Raw genomic sequence first — 23,150 nt, 5'->3', positions numbered from 1 at the left:
CACAAGTCTAGCAAGTGGCAGACAGGAGCTTGAACAGGGTCTTCTACATCCTTGTTCTGTGTTCCTTCCCCTTGTAGCAGGCCCCCTCCTTCATTTAGGACACTTGAAATACCTGCATCTAAGGTTACTGTCTGGTCATAGATAAGGGATACCTAGCATTTATTTTAGCCCCTGACCGAAAAGGTCAGACATATTAACTTAGGCATATCTACAAACAACTGTTAGCCCCCACCTTACTGATTCCCTGCATTGAAAGGAGTCTACTTTTACTCCCTCACTGTCCTTGGTTGTCTCTTTGATTCCTTTAAAAACTTTTAGGGGATTTTGTCTTAGAATCCTGCTGTATGTCCTGCCCTGAGCAAGAATTTGGAGCCTCCTGAGTGACCCACATTAATGTCCAGTTTCCCCTCTTGCACAACTCCTAGCTTCTCTATAGCCTGGCAATGGGATTATTGATTGTAAGCATTTCACAACACATTTTCAAAACATGTCAAAGGTCAAGAACTAGTGACTCATGGGCAGTCACATTTCTTTCTGCCTTAGCCCCTCAGTTATATTAGTGAAGTTGGTTACTGGAAGTCATTGAAGAAAGGGAGGTAAAAGTTAACTCTGTCCAGACCTAGCTGGCAGGATTGTTCAATGGCTTAAAAACATAATTGTTGATCTTCTATTTAGTGATTGATCTGCTGAATGACTTTATTTTTATTTTTTATTTTTTAAATTATAATAAATCTTTATTGTTCAGATTATTACAATTGTTTTTCCCTTTTCCCCCCATAGCTCCCTTCTACCCAGTTTCCACCCCATTCTCTGCCCTTACCTTCCCCCACCCCCACTGTCCTCATCCATAGGTGTATAATTTTTGTTTAGTCTCTTCCTGTACCCCCACATAGACACCCCTTTTTCCCTGAGAATTATCAATCCACTCCCATTCTATTCCCCTGATTCTATTATATTCACCAGTTTATTCTGTTCCTCAGATTTTTAATTTACTTGACTTTTAGAATCACTTGTTGATAGATAAGTATTTGTTGTTCATAATTTTTATCTTTACTTTTTTCTTCTTTTCCCTCTTTTTAAAGAATACCTTTCAGCATTTATATAATACTGGTTTGGTGGTGATGTACTCCTTTAGCTTTTTCTGATCTGTGAAGCTCTCTCTGTCCTTTAATTCTGAATGATAACTTTGCTGGATAGAGTAATCTTGGTTATAGGTTCTTGTTATTCACCACTTTGAATATTTCTTGCCACTTCCATCTGGCCTGCATAGTTTCTGTTGAGAAATCAGCTGATAATCGTATGGGTGCTCCCTTGTAGGTAACTAACTTTTTCTCTTGCTGCTTATAAGATTCTCTCTTTGTCTTTTGCCCTTGGCTTTTTAATTATGATGTGTCTTGGTGTGGTCCTCTTTGGATTCCTTTTGTTTGAGTGTGCACTTCCTGGATTTGTAAGTCTATTTCTTTCACCAGACATTTTGTCTTTTAGTTGTAGTTTTGAAATTGTTGTGCAATGTGGCAATTTAGTTGTTTATCTTTGCCACCATCTTGGTTTCTCCATGACTTTTGTTTTTAATACTTAGTCTCTTGAAAAATATAAGATGCTAATAAAAGAATTTCAGTGTTGATTTTGCCACCAACTTGTCCCAGAGTCTCAGAGTCCCTAAGAGATACTAAAGTGGGGGAAAAAAAAAAAAAAAAAGGTTTAGGTGATATCTGGGGAAAACTTTGCTGCTCTGAAAGCCTGTGACTCTATGTCAGTCCTTTAGACAACAAAGACATTACTGACATCAAGTATTGTTAGGTAATTATTGTATTTTTATCTCTGCTTGAAGACAGCAAAAGTGCCCTGAAGGTCAGTGTGGGAGAATGCCTCGGAGCACAGTAGCAGAGAGAGTTCCAGACCAGGAGGTAAGAGTTTTGGGTAAATTTGCAACTTTGCTACCATGCTTTGAATTCACTAACAAATTTCTAGGGCCTGTTAGAGTCTCAGTTTCCTCACCTGTAATATGTAGATAGTATGCTTCTACATGGGCTAGCTGAAAGTTTGGGGGGGAAAAGATTATTAAAGTAATATATATTTTTTCCTGAAATATTTTTTTTCACCCCTCCAAATAATCTAAATTATATTATTAAAGTTTCCTAGAGCCTTTAATAGAAAAATCATGGGACTGGAAATTTCTTAATAGTACTTTTATAGGTTTTTATACTTTACCCTAAAGGTGGTTTCATTGTAGTACAATATAATCACAGAAATAAAAAGAAATAAAAAGTGTGATGATGCCAAAACCGGTTTGGCTCAGTGGTAGAGCGGTCTGTGGACTGAAAGGTCCCAGGTTTGATTCCGGTCAAGGGCATGTACATTGGTTGTGGGCACATCCCCAGTAGGGGGTGTGCAAGAGGCAGCTGGTCGATGTTTCTCTCTCATCAACGTTTCTAGCTCTCTATCCCTCTCCCTTCTTCTCTGTAAAAAATCAATAAAATATATTAAAAAATAAATAAATAAAAATAAAAAAATAAAAAGTGTGATGACATTAAAGTGATTAGTCTGCACCTCTTTATTCACCAGCACAGCCCCCTCCACACATCTGTATTGCATATTCACCCTCCTCAAGCTGGTGTGGGCAGCACTGCTCCCCTTGCTCCTAACTAGAGAAGGAGCCGTGAAAAAGGAAATAAACTCAGGTTTGTAGAGCACACCTGGGTGAAGAAAGGCAAGCACATGTTTTGACTTGACAAAATTGCTTTTGTCCCCTCCCCACTTTGTCCTCTCATCAGTACATGTCAGAACGTAGAGACTTTGGCAGTCACTGCTCTCATCTCTTCACTGTACAAAAGAACAACCAAAGTCTGAGAGCTGAGAAGTGACTTATCCAGAGTCCCACAGGAAGCTTAGGGCAGAATTAGAAATCAAGCATTGGTCTCTTGACTTCTCCTGTCTTCTCTATCCATTGCACCAGATGTGGAGAGAACCCAGAGATCCTTGTTGAATATCTTGGGCTTCTGGTTTTCAAGGACAGTTTTATGACTAACAGCAATGATGCCTCAAAGGCTATAGTAGCTAGTTTGACTGAACTCATGAAATAAACATTTATCACAGAGCACATGTCATCAAACACCTGCAAGATCTGAGCATTGACACCAAAGCTGCTTTCCTTGTCAAAGAAAAGAGTGGGGAGAGGGGGGGAGAGAACTTGGCTAAACAAAGCTGGCAGACTTTTTACTAGAAAATTCAGAGGTAATTTCTGGAGGAACAGGAACACATTTCTAAAGGATTTAATTAACAAAAAATATGATTGGATGAGCTTGGTAGTTAAAGAAATGAGGACATCGAGTATTGCCTGGTGAATAAGGCCTCCTCCAGACAGGTCCCTTCTATCTGCTTTGGTCACAGAGTCTTGAAAGCCTCAAGATGGGCAGGCTCAGCGGTTGCTCAGAGCAATGCCCCAAGTTGCTGGTTTCCAGGTAGGCTCCCATATAAACATATCAAAGCACTTGTGGTTAACACTGGAATCTCTTCTCATTAGTAGAACACTACCAAAGTCAAAGAGACATGGGCCATTTATTTTTCAGTCTGAGTCTATTCATTCTAAGTGGATTCTTTGACCTATTTTGTAGGTTAATGTACATCAACAGAATGGTACAGTTTCCAAAAACACTGTCACTTCTTTTTGGCTACCCATTATTTTTAAACTATGAGATCTGTTCATTTATTTACTCATTTAATAGTTGTTATTAGGAGATCATTGGACTAGAAAACCTATTGCTCTTGCAGGTGTAACAAGCTTTCTGAACCTCAATTTCATCACTTGTAAGATACTATTTATTTTCTGCTTTGCCAACCTCACCTGCTTTTTGTGAGCATCAAATGAATAAAATGTGGTTTAAACTCTAAAACCTGCCAAGTTTGTGAAATATTGTTGCTACTATCTTGTGCCTAACAGTGTGCTAAGCACAGGTGGGTTACAAAAAAATGGGAGAGTTGGTCCTACACTATGGGAACTTACAGCCCTGTGTTAGGAAACCAAGACACACCCCAATGAAACAGATATGTAGCACCTCAAGGCTGTATCTACTACTTATATGATGGGTAAAGACTGAGAACTCTAGTAGTGCAGAGAAAGGGAAGATCATTAATAGGCAGGAGGAAGTAAGGGTTGAGTTGGTAATGAAGTAGAGATTATAGATTAAGTCTTTTTGGGTGTGGTGTAGCTGAGTCAACTATTGGATGGTTTTCTTGATAGATAATCTACTTGTCAAGCTGGGGTTATGGATTTAAGAATTTGAGGAGAATTATAATAAAGAAAAATAGCAGTTTTTAGGCCAATGATAGGTTCTGATAAAATGATTTGGAAGGACTCATGTATAGGATGGACTGTGGGAAGATACAGTATAGGAAGGAAAAGGACTGCTGCAGAAGAGTCCAAACTTGGGGTGATGTGGTCCTGGACCAGACCAATGGGAATAATAAGGAGAAAAATGCATGCAAATGAAAGATAGTTCTGTTTGTAGGTGATGAACAAGTCTTATTAGCCCTTGATCACTATTGCTGTCTAGATTTTGAAATTTAAGTTAAATTGAGCAATGAAACACAAAAATAGGGGTAATCTTTCTATGTACATTGAAGCACTTGAAAAACCCAAATTGGTCTCCCAATGTCTATTTTTTCAATCAAAAAGGAATTGAAGTTGCTGGCTGACCCATAAAATGAGGGATTTTCAGAGTAGGACAAAACCATAAAGGTTACCTGGCATACAAGTTGCCAATTTCAGAATTTCTGCTCCATTATGCCCACCAAGTGCTCATCCATCCTCTTTAACCTCTCTAGTGATGGGAGCTCACTACCACTGGTGAAAGCTATCCCTTGGCTATATATCTTGATAGTGTCACCATTTTTATTTTCTCTTTTTGTAAATTTTAAAAGTTAAACTCATCTCACATCTTCTTTCTTCAGCCATTTAATTAAAGATTCAGGTCTTTCTTCCTGAGTTTTCCTTAACACCCTCATTTATAAATCCCCTTTTACACTGAGTAAGTAAAGTGCAAAGAAAGGCTCATCACTTCTATTTTTATTTATCACTTGACCAAAAGACAAGAGAGTTCAATTCTAAACCTTACAGAAAAATAAATAAATAAAGGGAACACACACACACACACACACACACACACACACACACAACTTTTGGGATCCTTATACTTTGTCTTTATTTCAACCAGGGATTATTATTATTATTTATTTTATTTTTTTTGCCCTTGGACAAAAGTCAGGTCCCATTAATCTGTGAAATAGGAGTTTTTATCTCTTTCTTTTTTTAACTGATCTGCTGGATATCTTTCCAGGGATTTGGTGTCTGGAAGCAAATTCAGTGAGTGGGAAAGGTTGACTAGATTCAGAACAGTCCTGCCAAGTAGACAAGAAGAGTAGGAGAAGTCAACAATAGAGGGAGCAAAAATAAGGCTTATAAGGATGTACTGTATATTTGGAGCAGGGAAAGTTTCTGTCTAAATTTTAAGCATTTCATTTTATCAGTCAGTAGCAGTTGATATTTTAAAAATAAAAACAAAAAAGATCCTATCTAATAAAATATAATATGCAAATTGACCGTCACTCAAAAGCACAAGATGGCCACCCCCATGTGGTCAAAGATGGCTGCCCCCATGTGGACACAAGATGGCCACCACAAGATGGCCTGTAGGAAGGGCAGTTGTGGGCAGTTAGGGGTAATCAGGCCAGCAGGGGAGGGCAATTGGGGGAGACAAGGCCAGCAAGGGAGGCAAGTTGCAGGGGGACCCAGGCCTGCAGGTGAGGGCAATTAGAGTGACCAAGCCTGCAGGGGAAGATAGTTAGGAGCAACCAGACTGGCAAGGATGGCATTTAGGGGTGACCAGGCCTGGCAGGGGAGGGCAATTATTGGTAATCAGGCTGGCTGGGGAGCAGTTAGGCATCAATCAGGTTGGCAGGGGAGTGGTTAGGAGGTGATCAGGCTGGCAGCCAGAAGCTGTGGCAATCAGGCAGAGGTAGGCAAGCAGCTGGGAGCCAGCAGTACTGGATTGTGAGAGGGATATATGACTGCCCATTTGGGTCTGCCTAAACAGGCAGTTGGACATCCCTCAAGGGGTCCCAGATTGGAGATGGTGCAGGCTGGGTTGAGGGACCACCCCCCCCCATGCACGAATTTCATGCACCAGGACTCTAGTTAATAATAATAATAATAGACAACCAGGAATCCTGAAACTTCTTAATTGATTCAGAAGGAAGGATATTTTTATACACACTATTATAGTAGGGTGGTCTTTTACTACTGCCTAAGCAAGTTACATTAGTATAACCATGTCTGTTCCAGGCTGTGTTGCAGAAAAATTTTAGCACTTTAAACGTTTATGGTAGAAAGGATAATCTTTAACAGAACATAGAAAATGCTTCATCAGATCAAAACAAACAAGCAAACAAATAGAAGCAGGTCAGTTTTCCCTTTTTGGCATTGTGCAGGACCATATGCTACAAGAGAAGAGAATTTAAAAATAGCCTGTCACACAGCTCACAGTGTATCCCTGGGACATGGTGGGGGTGGGAAGGATTGCCTCACACTTAATAATAGTGACACTTCACATTTATACCAACCTCTTCTCAAAGAGTATTTTTTTAGTTATTTTGCCTTTCTTTAAAAAAAAATCAAATCTTCCTGATGTCTCTGTTAGTTGAGCAGGAGGTGATACAATTCTTCCCACTTTATAGAGATGACTGGGGTATTAAAAGTTAAAGTCACTAACTCAGGATTACAGAGTGACTAAGGGATCTGTCCTGTGCTGTTCAAAACACAGTGGGATGCCAAGTGCAGCAATATCCTGGGCTGTGAGAGCCACGAGTTCATAGGATGTTGCACAAAAAAGAAAAAGTTGTTCCTCATCACTTCCGTTTTAAAATGCACTTGCCTCTTTCATTTTAAGCATATCATAGGTTTCTAATTTTAAGGCCAATTTGTTAAAAGCCACAGTGATGTATATTCACAGACCAACTTCCATAGTCACAACAACAAGGTAATTTTTCACATCTCCCTAACTCCTTACACCTGAGATGGTTTTACAATTTGCTGTCTCACCAGATCTAGGTAACAAGCTGTCATCTATGTAGGGCCAGAGTTATGATGCAGGGAACAAAACCTGAGGGTGTGAGGGAACTTTCTCACCTGTTTGGAAAAACAGACACTGATCAAAGCCTATCTGTTCTCTCTATAGGTCTGGACTGTTTTCCTGCTGTCTCCTAGGTCTAAGCAATGTGGTGTGACTTGATGCAGAGTTTCTGTTACTAGGAAAAATGTCTCCTCTGTGCTGGGGGTGGGGGAGAGGACACTCTTCCTCCCAACAGCTTCTAATTAGTTGCATAACCTGCAGGGTGAATTCTATATGTGGCAAAAATTAAGAGAAGTCAGTAATAAGTTCCTTTTTTAGGGGAAGAAAAAAAAAACCTTGGCATGCTGATGGTCCAGGTGGACAATTTGAAGATGTGTGGGGTTCTCTGAGGCATTGCTGGCTAGCCTCAACTCCTGTTCTGACCTGAACTCCCTCTGCTCTGTACCATACCCACTCTTCTTCCAACACCCTGAATTCCTGTGCTTTCCTATTCATTGAGCAAAACCCTATCCTGGTGAAATGAATGACCCTCTCTTACCTCAATTTGTTGCACTTGAGCAGCAGAATGCTGTTAACATTGCAGATCATGCTGACCATTCACTTTAAATTTATGACCACAACCCTCAAATGGACACTACTAGAGAGCCCTTCAACACTTCTAGAAAACTTGATTTTTCAATCTCTGGATCTTTCACTCCTTTACCTTTCTCCTTTAGATTCCCTCACACTTCATCCTCTTATATCCCCCAGGATGATGACCCTCCTTCCTTACAATCAAAGGAAAATAATTCCATCTTTCCCAAACTGGCTCCTTTACTCCCTTGCATCTGTGCCCCATCTGCTGCCTCCCTCCTGTCACAGTGGTTGCAGTTTCATAGTTTCTAGGACTGACCTTTACAATTGTCCTCCCGAGTCTCTCCTTTCACTTACTTCTCTTTTGTAGCATCATTTTCTCTTGTTCTGTTACATGCATCCTATCAGCATTTAAGTATGCCTTTAAAACAACCAGTAAAATACAACTCTCTCTTAATCCTACACATCCCTTCAACTACCACCCCATTATTTCATGCCTTCATAAAAATCTGCAAAAGTAAGATCTACATTTCTGTCCTCTGCTTTTTCAGTCCCATCAACTCTGCTTCCTCAGCTCTGCTTCATGTTCCATAGTATTCCTATCCGTCTATATGCAGATAACTCCACATCGCTACCTCCATCTGACCTCTCCCTTGAGCTCCAGAGTTGATAATTCTAATTATGTTTGAAATATCTAATGGGCATTTCACTCAAGCCATGACCCAAAACAAACAATTGATTTATCCCTATTCCTCCTCCCTAAGTCTTTCCTGTCATGATAAGTGGTACTAAGCCTTCTAGTTATTTGTTCATAGCAAATAACTAAGTCATTCTGTGTGTGTGTGTGTGTGTGTGTGTGTGTGTGTGTGTGTTTTCATTTCCCTCAAACCACACGTTTGAACATATGTCAATTTAGAATATTTTTCATCATCTCCACTGCTGAACATCTTATTCCAACTATCATCATGTTCTTGTCCAGACTTTTGCCACCATAGTCAGCTTTTCACGCAGTAGCCAGAATGATGCTTCTAAAATCATAAATTATAATTTCATTTCTTGGCTGAATAATCTTGCCATGAACTATAAAACTCTGCAGGGCCTGGTCCCTGCCTACCTGTCCAACATCATCTCCCTCAACTTTCAGCATTTTCCACAGAGTTCACTGGTCTTTTTCTCCCTCAAACTTGCAAATGCTTCCAAATCAGAGGACCTTTGCACTTGCTTTTCTGTTTGGAGGTACTTTTAGATTTCTAATAGTGTTTCATCTTGTCATTCAGGCCTCAGAACAAATGTCTTTTCCTTGGAACAAATACACCTGGTCAATGTTGCTAAGGTATTTTTTTCCAACATCAAAAAAATATTTCATCTTCACTCACCTCCATAGACAAGTGTTTTTCCTTAGTTTGATTTTGGTGAATTATATTTTCAACTTTTATAGTGAGTCAGTATAAAAATGGACATTGAAATGTGTGGCTACACTGTCCCTTGTGTTTATGAGGACATTATTTGCCATTTCATTCAATAACACTTTCTATAAAGCCCCAAATGAGAAATTCTTTTAGGTCTAAGTGCTAGAAAAGCTTTGCTTCCACTGAGGAACTGATGACACAATTGACTTTGTTTTGTTTTGTTTTTCTTCATTCTCTCTCTCTTTCTCTCTCTCTTTCTTGATCAGAGTCAAAATTTTGGCTGATGTATTGAAAATTTGTGGGACTATAATTACCTGTCTACTAGACAGCTTATCTAATAGAACTTTCTACAGTCATGGGAATATTCTGTACCTGCAATGTCTTATAAGTAGCCACTAGCTACATGTGGTTACTGAACACTTGAAATGTGGCTAGTGAATCTGAAGAACTAATTTTTAAATTATATTTAATTATAATTAACTTACATTTAAGCCTAGTGGCTACCACACTGGCCAAATGTATAACCACTGGCTCTATTCCCTCGCCTTCTAAATCCAAGGAAATTGGCCCTAGGCTGCCTACTTGGAATCTGAGGCAAACCTTTCTGAAGTTACCTCCTTCATGACCATGCCTGAGACAGGGTAACTGGTAAACCAATTGAAAATATATAAGAATAGTTCTATCTTCAGTACATCATCAGGAAAGGATGGCCTACACTAAATATTGATGATTTGGGTGTTACTATTTTTTTAAAATACAGAATGATGTGTTATTTCTTGTATTATATAAAAGCACAGGACTGAAGCGAGAGGACTTGAGTTCTTAGTCTCAGTTCAGTTACTAAGTAGCTGTATGATTTTGTTCAAGTCAAAAGCTCCTCTTCTCTCAAATGAGAGGATTGGACCAAATGACCTTTAATTTCTTGCCTCACACTAGCCATAATAATGATAGCAAATGTTTACTGAGTCCTTAGAATGTGCTGAGGTACAATAGTATATTTGGTTCTATGGAGGTTGAGGATATTGCTTCCAATTTTAAAACAGAAGAAACCGAGCTTTCATGTTTCCCAAGGATCCAGAGTTGACAAATGTTGGACTCTCTGTCTGAATCTCTTTGTTCTGGTGTCAGGGCCTACCTTTTTACCTGTTCTGCCCTCTCTAGATTTTTTTTATATATATATACAGGTCAGAAAACCACTGTTTTTCTGCTTAAACAAGAAGTTCTTTTAATTGTTTCAACCAAAACTTCCCAGTGGGCTCAAATATTGTCTCCCGAGTCTTGGAGTGCCAGGAAGGGCCCAATACAGACAGAATTAATAGGTCAGTTGCCACCAGGCAAGAGCAACCTTGTTTATTTGTCCAATATTCCATACAAATAGTATCACTTTCTAAGTATGCCGTGATATGAAAGTTGCTGGGGAGCATGTGGGCTTAGCTATATGACATGACTCACTAGCAGGGTTTATCTTGGACTTTTTACAAGTTACACCACACGCATTCAAAAGATTCTATCCTGAGGGGATGTTTTATAGCATAAGTCTCAATTCTCATTCCCTAAGAGTGGGTTATCTCAGTCATCCTTAGATTTCCAAAATGTCCATCTCAGCAATTGGCCCTAAGCTAACCATCAATAAATAAGATATAGATATAGATATAGATATAGATATAGATATAGATATAGATATATATACCAATGTCCTTATGTTGGTTAGAATCTTAGAAAGTTAGAGCCAGAAAGAGCTTTGGAAATTTTAAGAACAACCCAATGAGTGTAAAGAATCTTATCAAGGTCAGTATCAAAGCTGGAAGTAAAACTCTGGTCTCTCTCTTGTCCAGGGCCTCCCTCTCCTCTTCTTTCTCCTTGCACCCTTCCCCCCAACATGTCCTCCATGCCCCACCCAACTGATAGTCAGACTACTTCTTTGGAAGATGAGGCATAGAAAACATAACTGAAATTTCATCTCGCCTCTGCAGATGTCAAAAGCAATGGAGCCCCAGTGGCACCTCCTCTGGCTCCATCAAAGGCCACAGACCCATCAGAACCATTCAGCTTAGCCTGAACCACCCAGAGAGCCACATGCCTGAAGGCTGTAGCAGTGCTTAGGAAAGTGAGAGGAAGTGGAAACGTGTGAGCAGAGGGCTCAAAGCAACGGGCTCACCACCGGAAAAAAAAATAAAAATAAACATGCTCAGAAATAGTGTAACTGATATGCAAAGAAGATCAAAACAAGGGTTTTAAAATATCTTGTCTGTTTTAGAGGAGGTGGGGGTGATAAATGAAGCAAGTTACAAAAGTATGTTGGGAAGGTGGGGGTTAGAGGGGTGGTTCTCTGCAGCCTGCCAGGCATGGGAGCTTGAGACCCAAGGGCATTTCAGATGAAAATGTGGAAGCTAGAAATTTTTATGGGTAGTTCAGAGACAGATATAGATTCAGGAGCAAGAACCCCAGAGTCTCTAAGCTCCAAAATCCTCTATGCCTCTTCCTCTTGCTATTCCCTGACATTCTGCCCCATTTGGACATTTGTCCCAGGGCAGGGCATTACAGATCAGACAAGCCAGCAGTGGAGGCACTTGAGAATCCACCCAACCTGGCTACACTTGAAGACTCAAGTAGGAGTTTGGAATCAATGTTCCAGGGTTAAGTGCAGGAACTTAGCAAACTCATGGAAGACAAATTCCCCAGTCTTGCAAAGTGCAATTACCTTTCCTTTCAGTGTGTTTTGAACAACTTCAGAAATGCTCTCTCTTTAAAAGAACAGTTTTATTTTGAAACTTGTTCCTGAAATGGGAAACCAAAAGGCTAGTGATGACAGTGCTGACTGTTTTTAGCCTCCTCCTGCCAATTTAACCATCCCTAATAATAGCTCAAAGATCATGGGACATTCCCAGCATCAGAGGACCATCAGTAAACAGCATATGTACAAAAGGGAGTATTCATTTTTCTATGGATCTAGAGAAGAGGAAGAATGGGGGTGGAAAGGAGTGGGAGACCTGGGATTTGGAAATTAACCATCCCCCATTTGGTCCAGCATTTATACTTACTACAAAGCACATTTAAATTTATTATCCAGTGAGATAGACTAGGCAGGAGCAATTATTCACATTTGCCAGTTGAGAAAATGGAGGCTCTAGTATAAGATGGTACAAGGACACCTCCACTAGTGACCCAAAGTGTTGGCACTCTACTCCCAGTGCTGCGTGTTCACTATAGAGTCCGAGGAGCCAAATATGGGTATCAGGCCCCTTTGCTATGAACTGGAGTCATCCCTCTCAACCTTGTCCTCCTCCTTCCCACTCTCCTCTTCCTTTAAATGAAGGAGGGCACATTTAATAGTTTAATGGTAACATGGACATTTTCACTTTTGATCCAACATGTTTTGATGGTTTCTTGATTAGTAATTATAAGGCAAATCTTACACCACACTCCTCTTGAACCTGACATGATAGAGAAATACCACCCTCAAAGGGAGGGTGGGGATAAAAGGGAGAGATCAACCAAAGGAATTATGTACACACATATGAACATAACCAGTGGTCAAGGACAACAAGGGGGTGGGGGCAGGAGTGGGAAAGTGGGGGACTGGAGTGGGGGGTTGAGGACAAATATGTGATACCTTAATCAATAAAGAAATTAATTTTAAAAAAAGAGAAAAGAAAAAGAAAAACACCAATAGATGCATATGATGACCATTTCCTGACATGTAAAGCCCAGCCCTGGAATGATATGGGAGACTGCAGGTAGTCTACCTGCAATTCCTGCTGATGCAGGTTTGCTCTCTAGGCTCAGAATGTAGTATTTTTGACAGGCTGTGGAATTTCACAGGGGAGAGTGCACTGTGGGCTGAAGGTGTCCAGGGGATAAAGCTGTGTCTTGAAGGGTAAATAAGGATTAGAAGTGGGGAGGTCTAGGGAAGCAACAGTATGAAGGCCTAAAAGTTTAAAAAGTGCATGGGAAATTGTAGGAAATTCACATAAACCCATCAGGCTGAAGCCATGGAAATAATTTGGGGGAGACACTTTGGAGTCACACTGGGAGTTCCTTCAAAGACCAGCTGAATCACTGGAATTTTACTCTGCAGGCATTTAGGAGTTTCCAAAGCTTTGTGAATGCAAATAGTCTCAAAAGAAGGATGTTCTAGAAAGCTCCGTTTAGCTGGGTATGCAAGATAGATTATGGAGAGCTGGGAGAAGGAAGATCATAAGAAGCACTTGACTTGGAGTGCTTTCTAACTATACAAACTTGATCAGATCAGTCCCAGATAGATGCATAAACATATATAATTATCTCCTCTTTAATGTGAACACCTGCTCTATCTATCCTTCAGGGAGGTCTTGGACATCACATGCAGTGAAGTTAAAATGCTTTTGTAAACTATAAAACTGTAGAACAAACATGAGAGATAATAACCCAGGTTGGTGGGATACCATGGAAGCATGAGTTGTTTGGTGGCCCTGGGGATGGGTGGTATGGGGGGAGGTTGAATGAATAAGAAGCCTCCATTTGGGGGCATCTTCTCTCTGGGAAGATATTTTGTTTTGTTTTTTTGTTTTTGTTTTTTAAAAATATATTTTATTGATTTTGTACAGAGAGGAAGGGAGAAGATACAGAGTTAGAAACATCGATGAGAGAGAGTCATCGATCAGCTGCCTTTTGCACACCCCCCACTGGGGATGTGCCTGCAACCAAGGTACATGCTCTTGACCAGAATCGAACCTGGGACCTTTCAGTCCACAGACTGACGCTCTACCACTGAGCCAAACTGGCTTCGGCATGAGAAGATATTTTGTTTCTTCCCTGGTACCTGCTGTGTCACCTGATACAGACGAAAACATGTTGAGATGAGAGTAAGGAGTCAAAAAAATCCCGGGGTCTCTAGTAAGTTTCTCAAGGGAAAGAAACACACACACACACACACACACACACACACACACACACACAAAGCTAGCTTTTCAATCTCAAACTAGAATTAAAAATAAGCATTTGAGATACTGTTTTGGAGAGTAGCTGAGTTATTGTAAAGGACAAAGAAGAGTCAGTTTGCACAAGGTGATAGCTCAATGGCAAGATCTTGCCAGTGGAAGTGTCTGAGAAGGTGCAAGCAGAAGTCAGCTCTGCAATTCTCAGGGGCTACTCATTGGAAGGCAGGCCTTGGTATCTTGGATAGGAAGAGTTAATACAAATGAGTAGGGTGAAAATTGTTGATACTGATACTAGATTAGGAGGGTTGAGAGAGAACCATCTGGGCTTGCAGCCAACCCTGAGCTTCTACTAGAAGCATTTCATAACCTCCTCCTTTTTTCATGTGTTATGTCCTTGGATTAAATAGCCAGTGGGGGCATTTTGGGGCCATGGACAGTGTACTGGACTTAGAGCCAGGCTTGGCTCTAACACTGCCCAGTCATGTGACCCTTCCTCTGGGGCCGGGTTAGATAAGACTGCATGATTCCTGGGGCTCCCTGCAGATCTAGACTTCTGAGAAGTAGGGGACAGGCCAGGCTATCTTTTTAGGTTGGAATACAAAGAGGACAGCTACTGTGAGTGAACTGACCTACAGCCTAGAGTGTCTGTGTCCTGTGACCAAGCTTAAGATCAGGCCATGACAGCAACATGGGAATTTCAAAAGAGTTCAGCTTGGGGTAGAGGCAAACTGTGATTGCCAATCAAGGCTTGTAGCTCAGATAAACCAGAAAGCTGGGACCCCTCTGAGTTCATCTTTATCAAGCTGTGGAGTTTCATGTAACTTGGAGGAGAATACCCCTAATCAATTCCATATACAGTGACAGCATCTTCTTTTTGAGCCCGTGAGATCATAAGCCACAGATTATTCCACTCCCACTCCCATTTTTCTTCCCCAGGTCTCAGGAAACAGGATCTATTTCTTTTCATTCTCCAATTTCCCAAGTAGATTCTCAGTGATAGCTGATAAATGCATCTCTCTCTCTCTCTCTCTCTCTCTCTCTCTCTCTCTCTCTCTCTCTCTCTCTCTCTCTCTCTCTCTCTCTCTCTCTCTCCCTATGTTTTTTCTAGTGACTAATAATAGCTTTGGGAAGTAGGGTGTTGGGGTATGAAGGCAAAGTTCATAGAGCTGACCAGTTGTGCTGCCCAAACTGTGCTGTGTGTCTGTGTAGGCAGAGTTCATAGGGAGCAGCTCTGTCTCATCTCTGAAGGGGGACCCATTATTCCTGAGTAGCTCAGTGTTACCACCTACATTCTCTGGCCTTCCCTAGAGGGTCCACAGGAACATCCAAATGAAAGAAACTTTTAGTGAGCACCTACTAAATGCCAGGATCAATTTTTAAATGAGACAAAAAGATCCAGAGATGGTCTGTCATAGCCTCTGTTTCCAATGAGGAAAACAGGATAAGTGGGAAAACCACTACAATAACATGGAGAATATGGGAGTGCCCACAAGTACAGGGAGACTTCAAAAAGTGAAGAAAGGGAGCTGTGTGGAAGAGATAATTTGAGATAGAACAATCACCAACATTATCATAATTTTTATGGTTATCGTAGCTAACTTTCATTGAGCCCCTTGTGTAGTATCTTGGCTTCTCTTTAGGAAAGTCCTTCCCTTTTAGATAACATCATTTAGTAGATAAAAAACATGAGGTTCAGAGAGGTTAAGTAACTTTCTCAAGGCCACCCTAGTAAATGAGTAGAGCCCATGATATCCATGGTGGTATGGATGTGAAGACAACTTGAAGTGGAAGAGCTGAGCTCAATTTTAATGGAGTAGGGGAGCAGAGTGCAATAAGACCAGTGTGACCTAAGGGTTAGTGAGGAGTTTGACTTTGTTCTAGAGCCTGAAGGGAGACTAGTAGTGCTGGAGCAGGGCAATGGAATAATGAAAAAGTGGCTTTTGGAGTGTTCCTTTAGCAGAGTGCACATGGTCTGCATGGACTAAAGGCAAGGGGATGGGGCTGAGAGACTGGAGTAGAAAATGATAGTGATGAGCCGAAACCGGTTTGGCTCAGTGGTAGAGCATCAGTCTGCGGACTGAAAGGTCCCGGGTTCAATTCAGGTCAGGGGCATGTAGGTTGGTTGCGGGCACATCCCCGGTGGGGGGTGTGCAAGAGGCAGCTGGTCGATGTTTCTCTTTCATCGACGTTTCTAGCTCTCTATTTCTCTCCCTTCCTCTCTGTAAAAAATCAATAAAATATATTAAAAAAGAAAAGAAAAAAAAGAAAATGATAGTGATGAGGGCTTGAATTATCATACCAGGGGGAAAGAGAAAAGCAACCTTAGTCTGATTACCTGTCCCCCCCACCTGAACTTAGCATCAAAAGTATAGCAATCAGAGAATGAGAGGTAGAAAGACAGCCTGTACTCTGATTCCATGGTTGTCTGGGAAGTTTTCCTGTTGCCCAAGTCTTATATCTGGCACCAGTAAGGGCTGGCATCCTCCTCATCTTTAGCAAGCAGTGTATCCTTTTAATTAGAACTCTTTGTACATGTCCATTTCATACCCTTTCTCCATCACTCTTATCTCCAAAGCAGAACCAAATGAATTAGAGTTATTTTAATGGAATCAGGGTCTGAAGGAAAATACCTGGGTGGAACCAAAGAGAGATTCTCTGAGTCTTTAGGCACCTTCAATAGATCCAATAGGAGGTGGATCAGAGAGAGATAGAGAGGGAGAGGAAGAGATAGAGGCGTGCCCAGCAATGCCTCAGTGTAGTAATATCTGACAGAAGCCTGAGGACACTGCCAGTGGACACACTCTCTATTTCTAAGTTCCCAAGAAACCTCCTGCAATGGCTTCAGCTGAGGCCAAGGCATAAATGAGAGGTTTCTGCTTCAGGTAAGTTTAACTGCTGTGATCAAGCTCTTGATACTTCCAAACAGCTGCTTTGATATCTCATAGAGCAACACAGGGTGGCATTTTCAGATCTAACTTTCCCAGCAAGGAATGCCAACACCATGATAGTGGAATAAAGGGCCCCTAGAAACCATTTAATGCAGCCTGTGAATGCCCAGAATAGGCATGTAACTAATTGAGACTCACACAGTCTCCTCTCTTCTTGGTTCATTTACTTTAAAATATTGCTTGTTGCCTGGCCATGACCTATAAACCAGGAGGTCATGGTTGGATTCCCAGTCAGGGAACATGCCCAGGTTGCAGACTCGATCCCCAGTGAAGGGCATGCAGGAGGCAGATAATCAATGAGATCAATGATTCTCTCTCATTATTGATATTTCTATCTCTCTCTCCCTCTCCCTTACTTTCTGAAATAAATAAAAATATATTTAAAAGTAAAATAAATAAATTAAATTAAATAGTGCGTGTTATGTGCCAGGTACTGTTATAAGCACCTTGTAAGTTATTAACTTATTCAGTGCTCAGAACAATCATTATAAGGTATCTTTTTTTTTTTTTTTTTTTAGCTGAGTACTAACAATTTTATTTCTTTTTTCTTTTCTTTTTTTTTTGATTGTGGAAGAGTATTTATTTATTTATTTATTTTAATTACTTTATTAAGGTATCACACATTTGTACTCATTCCCCCCCCCCCATTCCCATCCCAAAATCTTCCCCATGCATGTTCTCACTCCCTTATTGTCCGTGACCACTGGTTAGGCTCATATGCATGCACACAAGTCTTTTGGTCGATCTCTCTCCCTTATCCTCACCCTCCCCTCCCTTCCCTCTGAGGTCTGACAGTCTGATCGATGCTCTTCTTGTTCATCAGTCTATGTTGTTCATCATTTTCCCTAGATGAGTGAGCTCATGTGATACTAGAAATATACTTATAAGAACTGAAAATGAGACAAGCAATAATGGTTATGCTGAGAGGCAAATGAATCAGTCTATAGTGAGTTTCTTTCTGGGCCAACAGTTCTTTTGAGTCCCAATTTCTATGTCAAACCATTCGTTATGTGTACATGTCAGCCATGATATTTCAGTTCTGGATGGTGGACAAATGATGGTAATGCAGGTCTAACACTCTCTGGTTTGGGTTTATAAGGTATCTTTACTCCATTTACTGATAAGAAAACTGAGGCACAGTGACTTGAAGTAAGTTAACCAAGGCTTAGGGTGATTGGTAGAAACAGGATTGAGCCCAGGCAGTTTGGCTACAGGGTCCAAACTCTGAACCCTAACACTCTGTTAGTCTGTATTCTAAAAAAAAAAAAAAGGAAAAGAGAGCAAATCATTTCTAAAGTTAACACCAAGATCTAACACTTTGTGATTCAGTGGAATCAGTAAGTGGGTAGGGATTAAGCTGTGAGTAATCAGTGGGCTGTTAAATATGCTCTGGTGTGACACAAATACCCTGTGCCTGTTAATTTCACTGAGCCTGGTATTGGTGTGCCACCACCCTAACTGTGAATTGGTGGGTGTGCTGACCCACTGTGGAGCCCTAGATCTTCACATCAGGAAACCACATATTCTGCACCTATTTGTAAACCTTTAGCCAATGGGATTGTAAAAGCAAAGCTAAATCCAAGCAAAGAAGTAAGATGAGGAAGTAACTATCAATATTTGGGCTGCAAGGGTACAGTGATTCAGCAAAACAAGAATGGGAAAAAATACTTGATCTTAAGTGCTGGCTGTGGAGGTAGGCCAGAAGCTTCAGTTTCCTTAGCAAGGATGTGAAGAAGATGATTGGTTGTTGGCAATGAGTTTACTTGAGTGGACGAAATATAACCTTTCTAGTAGTGGCCCAAAGGAGAAAGCCTCTGAATGGTAATACAATCTCAAATTTCCTAGTTTGTTTAAACATTCAAATGGGATATAGCTAAATTCACATTGTGGATTTCCCAGTGGGAAGGTAGCAGTAACATAGAAAGAACATTGGCCTAATACTGACACATCTAAGTTCCCACCCTGGATTGGCTCCCAACTAGGTGAGAAGCAGTACATGAGTCACATCCCACCCTGGCCTTAGTTTATCTATAATAACAGTAACTATTGTTGAGCACTTGGTATGCTGGGAACAGTTCTCAGAGTTTGACATGTATAACCTTATCTTATTCTTATAATAGACTCATGAGGGAGGCACTATGATTATTGCTGTGAACCTGAGGAAGAAAAGGAGGCTCAGAGAGGTGAAAGAAACTTACCCAAGGTCATACACTAAGTGTAGAGCTGGGATTGCTCCCACATTGCCTAACTACCTTCAATGTTCTGAAACACAATTGTACTCTCTGTGTCTTTATAGAGAGAGTTGGGCTCTCTGGATGTACTGCGCACAATCTTATTTAGGATATTTGTGGTGAAGATGGTCCTGCCAAAAACAGTAAAATGGTTTTGCTCAGCACTGGGCTCAGGATTGAGCCAGTGTATGCTAACACATTTATTTTCAGTGAAGTAGCTTCCATCCACCTCCTCTGGAAAGTCAGCTCCATATTTCTAGTGATAAGCACTATGCCTTACATGTAGTCAGTGCTCAATGAATTTGTTGAACAAATGTATGGAAAAGCAATTGAAATTGGCAGAGCAGAGGAGCAGCTGAAGTGAATGGGAAATACAAGAGAAGCAAGAACATTGCCGAAGCCGGTTTGGCACAGTGGAAGAGCGTTGGCCTGGGGACTGAAGGGACCTGGGTTCGATTCTGGTCAAGGGCATGTACATTGGTTGCGGGCACATCCCCAGTGGGGGGGGGTGCAGGAGGCAGCTGGTCAATGTTTCTCTCTCATCGATGTTTCTAACTCTCTATCCCTCTCAATTCCTCTCTGTGTAAAATCAATAAAATATATTTAAAAAGAGAGAGAGAGAGAGAGAGAGAGAGAGAAGCAAGAACAGAATTAGCTCAGTGGAGTGTGAGCTGCTCCAGGAGGGCTGAAAGCTAGAGATCTTTAGCTTTTAAGTTTTGAGATTTTTGCTTTCAGATCCAAAGCTGCAATGTGGCATGTGATCCCCTTATAATAAACTCTCCATTGAGGAGTCCACATATAGAAATGTCTGCTGAAGTCTACCTCGTAGGGTTTGGCTGCTAAAGAAGGGCCTGGAGAGTGGAGGGTCCAATTCCACCAACTCTCAGGAAGGCTTCCGTCCTGTATCCAATTCATTTCCAACCTTTTATATCCTAACTCAAGCTTTCCTTCCTTCTTAGGGAGCATATCAAGCTCTGGTCTTTCCTGCCACCACCTATCACAACTTACCTGTCCTCTACTAAGTGACATTTATCTTATTAACATAAACATAAAAATAACTTTCAAAGTAAGAAGTAAATAAGAATTTATTTGAGATCAATAAGTATAGCTACCTGTTAATCATTAATTCAGACAGAAGCTCAAATAATGTCCCAACTTAGAGACAAATACAATGGGTATTCATGCACAGGGCAGTGGTGGGGGTTATCCCTCAGACTGGCCTGCACCCTCTCCAGTCTGGGACTCCTCAGGGGATGTCTGACTGCCAGTTTAAACCAGCAGTCAGACAACCCTATCACAATCTGGGGCCGCTGGTCCCTAAACACTCACCTGTCTGCTTGCCTGATTGCTCCTAACCACTTCTGCCTGCCAGCCTGATAGCCCCCTAACTGTGCCCCTTGATAGATGCCTAACTGCTCTCTTGCCCACCCAATCGCCCACAACTGCCATCCCCTGCTACAACCTGCCTCCTCTGCCAGGACCTGCCTCCTCTGTGCTGTGCGGAGCCACAAGACTCCCAGGCCTCACTGCACAGAGCAGCCACCACCAGGCCCTACCTCTGCTGTGCGCCTGGCCATCTTCTGGTGGCCATCTTTGTGGCAGCCATCTTTGTGGTGCCATCTTTGTGGTGGCCATCTGTGGCAGTCATCTTTGTGGTGGCCATCTGTGGCAGTCATCTTGTGATGACATCGCAAGCAAGGGCACAAGGACCACCTAGGTTTTTATTAGTATAGATAATCACAATAGCCACTGATTCAATGGACAACACACTTCCTTGTCTTCCATCTCTTTGGACTTTCATGTGCAAAAGTAGGTAGGGGCTCCATGGAACTGCGAGAGAAGACCTGTGTGGCCCCAGCTCTGCCACTAACTGGGTTTTCTCAGTTTCTTCTGTTTACCTGAGAGAAGGTTGATGAGATGAGAATAGAACCTCTTTGACTTAAAACTTTCTCAATTCTAGGTATTAGGAGCTGTATTTTACAGAGAGCAAATGAACTTTATTTGGTCTGGCCTGTCTGGAATCCACGGCCTTCTTACATAGCATCCTTATGTGGCATTCTTATGTGGCTCCCCAGTGTAAAAGTGCCACCCATCTTAGGGCAGGCAGTACAGGGGTTATTATTATACTTATTTCACAAACAATGATATAGAGTAAGCATGTCAAACTTGTGGCCCATGGGCCACATGCAGCCCACAATGAATATTTTTGTGTCCCATCCAATATAATGGTATGTAAGAAATGTTTTAATAATAATTTCATAACTAAATTTTTACAACATCCTGTTACATAATTATTAATAACAAACTACAACATTCATTGACTGATTACTATAATTGTGTTGAATTCATTTCCCTTACTCGCCTATGCGCAGGCACACCATTCCTCTCACTAATACTAGCAGTGAATATTGTAGCAGCCGATTGTGTCATCATTAGTCTTGCACTGACTTGTTTGGTATGCACAACAGGAAATATTTCACTTTCAGAGAACAAGAAAAATAGTTTTATTTGCATTATACTTATTAATTTGTGCAGTTATTCAGTGTCTGGTAAGTTAATGTTCAAGAAAAATATTAATTTTTATTAAAATGTTTTACTATTTTATATTAATGATTATTCATTTATTTCAGCCCTTTTTATTCATCATGTCTCTATTGAAATAAACCTATGTTTCTATGAAAATTGAAGCTTTTGTTTTTTGCAGCCCACATAAATTTAAACCTTGTTTATTTGGCCCTTGTTAGCCTTTGGGTTTGACATCATTGACATAGAGACTCAAAGAGATTAAATGAATTGTCCAGGGTCACACAAAGCAAGATGGAGGAACTGGGATTTAAACCCAGATCCTAGGATGGCCAATCTTGCCTTTGGAGTTAGCAGGTTTTTCCTGAGACCTGGGACCAAATTGGCTCCTAGAGAGCTACAGCTGGGCTCTGGGCTGACTCCATTCTTGAAAGGACAGGGCTACCACTTACCTTTCAAATTCTAGCTCCTGGGACTCAATGCCATGCCCTCCTCCACCAACTTCTTCACTATTGTAGCTATGAGTAGCTATGTGCTGGGTGTTCTCTGTTTTACCCTTTAAGTCCACTTTTCCTCCTTCTTTTCTCTCCAGAAAATTTACCTTAATGGACACCAGTATGTTCCCTGCCCTCTGGCTTCTGGTTGGATTCAACCTGGCACTGATAGGTAATTGGAGGGTGGGAGAATGGAAAAGTGAGTATATTTCTTCCTTGAGTACCCTCTCCACTGGCTGTAGGTTAACCCTCTTCTAGCTTATAGTTACCAGGTTCTGGAATCTGCCTCTCCCTTTGCTCTTTCAGGCCCAGGACTGATAATAGTTCTCAGCTATTGTTAGCCTTAGGGTACATCACCATCTCTTTTATTTTAAAATATGTTTTTATTGATTTGAGGGACAGAGAGATAGTAACAGCAATGATGAGAAAGAAAGAGACTCCTGCATGCTCCCTACTGGGGATCAAGCCCACAACCTGGACATGTGCTCTGACTGGGAATAAAAATCCTGGTTCATGAGTCAATGCTCAACCAACTGAGCCACACTGGCTGGGAATCACAATCTCTTGGTTTTGCTTAATCTACCCATGCTTTTGTAAATTATCCTTTAATTAATCTCTCTTTGGTCATTCTTTTTTGAGCATATCCTCTGCTTTCTCCTATTAACCATGACCGGTCTGTGCTGTCTCATTCTTCCTCATCTCTAATCTTCTACTTTTTAAAAGCACCTGTATTCCCAGGGCTTTTATAATGAAGATCTACAAATACCTTGAAATGCTTAGCTAAAACAATAAAACCTAGCCTGAGGAAGAAGCGAAAGGTTGGGGTTGCATGGGAGTATGGCAAAAGACATGAAGTTTGAACCTAGAGATAGAAGACCCAAGTTTTACACTTACTAGCTCTGTTGTCTTACCAAGCCATCTGGCAC

General features: G+C 41.1%; 1 long non-coding RNA gene across 1 annotated transcript; it reads left to right on the top strand.

The window, feature by feature from the left end:
- The first annotated feature begins 1,829 nt into the window (after window positions 1-1,829).
- LOC123652769 lies at window positions 1,830-11,304 on the top strand. The gene is made up of 2 exons (XR_006742264.1): window positions 1,830-1,907; window positions 11,083-11,304. It is a non-coding gene; the product is annotated as an uncharacterized LOC123652769 (long non-coding RNA).
- Window positions 11,305-23,150: the final 11,846 nt, after the last annotated feature.

The sequence above is a fragment of the Pipistrellus kuhlii genome, unplaced genomic scaffold (genome assembly GCF_014108245.1).
Source record: "Pipistrellus kuhlii isolate mPipKuh1 unplaced genomic scaffold, mPipKuh1.p scaffold_m20_p_2, whole genome shotgun sequence".
NCBI classification, from domain to species: Eukaryota; Metazoa; Chordata; class Mammalia; order Chiroptera; family Vespertilionidae; genus Pipistrellus; species Pipistrellus kuhlii.
Note: the sequence above shows the minus strand (reverse complement) of the source record. Positions and strands in the feature narration are given on the sequence as shown.